The following is a 6,037-nucleotide window of genomic DNA, read 5'->3' on the forward strand; positions in this document are numbered from 1 at the left end:
AAATAGGACCCTGGTGGCCGGGAAGTATACGTGCAATATAAATGAGTCCCAGGGAGTAATTTATGAACTCAGAAAACCTGGTTTATTATCTCATCTATTCACACGGTATCCCAGTGCGGGAGAGAAAAAGCAAGAAGAGGAAAATAAGTGAGGCTGGGGATGCTAGAAATTTCCCAAGCTCCCATGGCTTGTCAAGGCCAGAGCACTAAATAGATTTTTTTTTCCTTCTTAAAAAGCCACAGATTGGCTTTTAGACATCCAATAGACAGGATGTGATCACAAAGGCACAAGGATATGATGGGGGGGGGGGGGGGCAAGAGAAAGAGAGAGGCTCAAGTTGCCTGATCATGGACATGATAATTTCCTAATTAGTGGATCAGGATTTGGGGCCTCAGTTTTCTCTCCAGTAGAATGAGGAGACTGGACTAAAAGCCTCGGGAATCTTCCAGGTCTGGAATGTCATAATTCTAGAACTGGTACATCTCCTGTAAGCTGCAACTTTCACCCGCTAGAACCAGCAAACCATAGCCAAGTCCTGCCTACCTTTGTATGGGCCACGAGCTAAGAGAGCTAAGAATGGTTTTCACATTTTTTAATGTTGGCGGGGGGGGGGGGGGAGGGATCAAAAGAATAGTATTTCATGACAGGTGAAAATTAAAGAAAACTAAAATTTCGTGTCCATAAATAAAGTTTTATGGGAGCACAGCCGCATCCAACAATTTATCTATCTGTGGCTGCTTCTGCAATGCAAGTGTAGAGCTCAGTGGTTATGACAGAGACGTATGGCCTGCAAAGCCGAAAGCATGTCCTGTTTGTGCAGAAAATGCTTGCCCTTCACAGGAAGCTTGCCGACCCCAGATCTCAGCGCAGGGGTGGGCAAACTTTTTGACTCTAGGGCCACAATGGGTTCTTAAACTGGACCGGAGGGCCGGAACAAAAGCATGGATGGAGTGTTTGTGTGAACTAATATAAATTCAAAGTAAAGGAGCGGAGGGGAGACCAAAAGAACCGGATAGAACAGCCGGATCCGGCCCGCGGGCCGTAGTTTGCCCACGGCTGTCTCAGCCTCTAGAACATCTGCATAGCAACAGAGTCTGGTGTTGTTTCCGCCTTACTGGATTAAAGTTTCCTTTCTGGGGAAAAAACAAACAAACAAAAAAAAGGAATCTCATAAAGTTATGTCAAAAACCAAACACAAAACGAATGGATAATTAGCCAATCTGATCCTCATAAAAGAAAGTGCTGGAAATCACTGATAAACCTACCATGTCAATGTCAGAATCAATTTCTCACGAGAAAACAATTTATTCCAAAAAAATGTGTCTCTTACTGCCACTTTGCAAAGGGGCCCTGCAGTCCACCACCCAGCACCCCCTTTCTCCCTCTTTCTTGGAGCGCTCTGAGGACAGCGCATTTGTCTTTCCTCTGTAATAGTATGACTGGTGAAAATGACTGTTAACGGGCGAGCAAGCATGAAACAAATCCCGGCCCAATAAAGTGGTGACTTTGAAAAGGAAATTGCCCTGCCCAAGTGATGGATTCTGTTTCAGCCGTCATGACCCAGGTTATGAGGGAGTCCAGGGACCCGAGTCCTGGCCCTTATCGGCAAAGCAGCTGCAAAGCCCCACTGGGAGGCGTGAGGGGCTCTGGGAATGACACAGGCTGACCCACAGCCCCACCGCCCTGCAGGCTGCAGCACTCAGCGTGGAGTCTGCGGAGACACTTTCCACCTAGCCTGGAACGCCCCCACGTGACCCGCCCCTCTGCTTACCTACCCAAACAAGGCCGTATTTGAGTTCCAAAAACTGTAATAGGTACTCAAGGCTCCTAGCCCATTCCTGTATTATTTTTCTCATTTTATACTTGTGTTTTCTCTTCGCCGGGACCCCAAGATCCTCAAGCACAGAGAGCACCCATCGTGTAGACATTCTTCCGTTAGAGACCCACAACAAATTCCAGGGGAGACGAAGATAACGGGAAATGAGTCACGTTTTGATCCTTTTTTCTGAAAGAGGAGATGAAATGCTTGAACAAGGCTTACTTCTCTCTTTCCGGTTCTCAGGCAGGGTTTACAGAGGAAGGGCTGAGGCCCAGGGATGATGTGTGTTGCTACTTGACCGCAGGACCATCTACCTATTCAGAACAGAAATGCTGCTGCCGGCTGTCCTCTCTGGACTTCACGGAGGGACACTTTCAAACCAAACATACCTTCCTTTCCTCGGGAAAAGAGGAGGCAGAGCCATGGGGCTACAGCGGTCCCAACTTTCAGCTTTGGGGGTGGGGGGCGCCTTTGAGATTGTGATCCAGCCGTCCCCTGTCCCCAGGACATCCAATACTTCCTTCCTGGCATCACTTCGGGAGAAACTTTGCTGTTCATTGTCTGTAAAGGCGGATCTGAGCAGATGTTTGTCAATATCGATTACAGTCATTTAAATGTTGGGCTCTGTAGGCGGGGAGCTTGAGCATTTCAGATCTTTTCCCCTTTTCTGCAGCCACTGGCATGTTGTAAAAATGCAAATAAGTGTTCTTTCAGAACTAGCAGTATTTGCTTTATCTCTAAATTAACATTTCCATTTTCCTTTTTATTACTGTTTCAGGATAATTAGTAGTATTTCAAAAGGAATTTTCTATTTTGGAACAGTCGGTCCTAGAACCTATCAAAATAAGTGCATTTTTTAGTTTTGCTCTGAAAAAGAATCATAAGGTGATCATGATCATTGACAATAAACCAAGTTACTTGACACCTCAACTCTGTTGTTACGTGGAACAACCTGGGGGACGTTTCAACGTTTTAAAAGTACCAACCCCTGGGCTCCAGTGCCCAAGAGATCCGCATTTAGTCACTGAGGCTCAGGGCTGAGACGTGGGTATATTTTGTCCTCTCCCCAGGGTTTTGCTGACCGTATGGAGATTAACCCTGAGCCGCTCATACAGACCTTTATTAGACTATTTCTCATGTCATCCTATGCCCATTGTGTACATGGCTTTCTCTCTTTACAGACAGTCAGCTTATTTTAGAGCCGCCAGGAGCTGTATCTTAGTCATCCTTGAGTCTTGTAAGAGACAGAAGTTTGTGAAACTCCAAGTGCCTGCCATGGGGGCACAAATCCTGTGCAAGGAAGACAAGGAGGAGCCCTCGGAAGTGTCTTAAGCAAAGATGTCCAGGCTCTGTACCCTGTGACCGGACAATGTGGACCTGGGTGATTAGATAGCCCTGACCAAGGTCTACGGGGTGTCCCAGGACCCATAGGAGGCCTGACACAAAAGCTCAGTCCAACTCTAGCACTGGTTAGTGCCCAGCAGGGCCCATTAGGTCCTTCCACTACAGGCGTTTAAATGTGAGATCCACAGAGAGCTGAGCAGTTGGTAGCAGGAGCAGAAGCCAAGAGACACCCGGAGAAAAACAGCAAGCGAGAGAGAGAGGAGCTCAATCACCTGGCGGCTAAGCCTGTCAGGCGGCATCGGAGGCAGGCGCCTGCTGCTTCGGGGCAGCAGATAACCCAGGCACAGACCTGTATCCTGAATGACCTTCCAGTTCCTGAACTTCAATCCAGTTTTCGTGAGGCCTGGCCGGGTGGCCTGGCCGGAAGGCTTTTCGGAGGCACGTGGCCGAGTGGTGGAGATTCCGGTCAGCCTTGCTTCCACAGCAAACTCCCGTGACTTGGGGTAAACTCGGGGCTCTCTGCTCTTCGCAGCCCCAAGCAGCACAGTCCGCAGGGGCTAGCGCTTTGCCTGGCACGGAACCAGCGCCAGATCACTGCAGGTGTTTGGATGGCATGGCCATCCCCAGTGAAAACCTTTGTGAAAATGAAAGCATTCGCGGTTAGAACACTCATGAGTGTGGCCTGCGCATTCCAGAAACCATGCTAAACTAGGATAAATGGATTAAGCTTTATTCCGCCCTCCCGATTCCAAATCCATCTGCACTCCTGCCATGAGTCTACCAAAGGACACGCGCCTTCTGCAGAGCCCTGTCGAAGGCTGCCCCATCCTCCTGTCAGCCACGGTGCGTTTGGGTGACTCGACTTCCATTCCACTGAATCTGCAAACCACAGGAACGACAGCAAGAACCATTTCCCTCCCACACCAGCTTCACTGACAAACCTCCAGAGTAGCTGGTCTTTGATTTTCACGTTAAATAATATGTGATCATCCCCCCCACACACACATATTTCCCCTCGCCTATTGTCTGTATCAGCGACTTAAGGATCACATACTCCCCAACAACCGGATGAGTCATCAAAGCAGAGGTCCGTGGATGTAAACTAAGCCTGTTTATGCTTTCCCTGGCTCCAGCTAACAAAGCCAAAGAGGTCCCTCCGAATCCAGGGCCGGTGGCTTCCGGAAAGCGGGATTCTGCTTAGCAGAGTCATACCTGGCGAGGTCCCTTATGTTAAAGGTAGAGCTCCCTTCGTGCCCTGTGTGAAGGAAGCCTGTTTGTGGGTAGAGTCGTGTGCAGGGTGCAAGGACTTACCCTCCTCGCCGCCTCTACAGAACAAGGCTCTTGCTGCTTCTGGTGGCAATTAACCAACAAAAGGCACGCCTAGAGGGTCTCCTGGAGATTGGGGACCGGAGCTGCGTCCCCACGCACTGGAGCTCAGCCCCCATGGGAGGGCCCGCTTAGGTGTCCCATCTACATTTTTTTGAAAATCTGGATGAAAGCAAGTTTAGCTCAACCTCCCTGCCCTGTTCCCCACCAAGGGATCTTGCGCTTCTGGGATTGGGATTTTGAATGTATGTGCCTACCCCGCGTCTGGTATTCTGTTACACCAGCATGAAATGGAGCCTAGGACGGGGGAGCCGGTCAGCCTCAGAAGCCTCCTTCCTCGCCTGCCATGTAATACATGATATGCAAAGCCTCTGACTTCAGCCAGCAGATATTTGGAGACCGTGTTGGCCCCGTATGGGACTCAACTAATGTGTGTTTAGGTCGGAAAGCGAATCAGAGAAGCCACCGGAGGGCACGTCACGGAGTGAGCGCCCTATAAATGCATCCCCGCTCGCAGCGTCCCCTGGCAAACACTGGGCTCGCTCCCTGGCTGCTCCACACCTCTCCTTCGCCGAGCTGGGAGAACTCCGCCCGCAGCTCCTCTCCTCGCCACCGCCTTCTTCTGCCCGCAGAGCAGCCCGAGGGCTGGATACCGAGGAGGAAGGACAGCCTTCGACAGGCGACCGGCGGGAGGATCGCTCAGATAGCCCTCCACCCGGCAGCGCGCCCTCCTTCCGCGCGCGGGACGCAGCCAGGGCGCACGCCCTAGTCAAGTTCGGATTGCCCCCTCCGGTGGGACTGCGCAACGCTCCGCACACTCCTCCGGATCTACCCCGGGAGGAGGAGGCGCGAGCCCGGCAGCGTCTCCAGGCGCTGAGTGCTCGCCCTGCACCCCGGGAGGGGCGCCTCGAATCGCCCACTTGCACCGGGAGCCCCCGCCGCGGGAGCTCGGGCGCCTCCTCGCTGCTCTCCTTTTACCTCTTCCACCGCCGCCTCCCGACCCCTCCCCTCCAGGGGCCCCGCGCCTCCCCTCCCCCACCCGGCCCCCGGCCCCCGGCCCCCGGGCCGGGCTTTCAAGGACCAGCCTGCGCTCTTGGCGCCCTCATGTCTTCAACAGACTCCCTGCGCTGGTTGACGTGGTGTCTCGTTCGGATTTCCAGGCCAGATCTCAGCTGCGGCCGCTGCATCAGCCCGGCCCATCTCGTGCACCCAGGCGCTGCGCCCCGAGAAGGCGCAGAGCGCGGCCACCACCGCTGAGCCGCACGCCGCGCCCAGGGCCCGCGCAGCCCCAGCCGAGAGCGCCGCGCTCGCAGCGGTGCCACCCCCCCGACCCAAGGCAGCGGCGGCTGCTCGGACCTCGGCCTCTGGGGGTGCGGGGGCCGGCGGGGGAGCTGTCGGCATCTTTCGCCCTTCTGGCGGCGGCGGCGGCAGCAGGAGCCTTAGCCGCCGCCTCCCGCGCGCCCTCGCAGCCGGGAGCGGCCCCAGGATTGGGAACTCGTCGCGCCCCTGACCTGTGGGGCGGGGCTCCGCGCTCCTGCCCGCGGCCCG

Source organism: Plecotus auritus (assembly GCF_963455305.1).
Source record: "Plecotus auritus genome assembly, chromosome: 7".
Lineage (NCBI taxonomy): Eukaryota > Metazoa > Chordata > Mammalia > Chiroptera > Vespertilionidae > Plecotus > Plecotus auritus.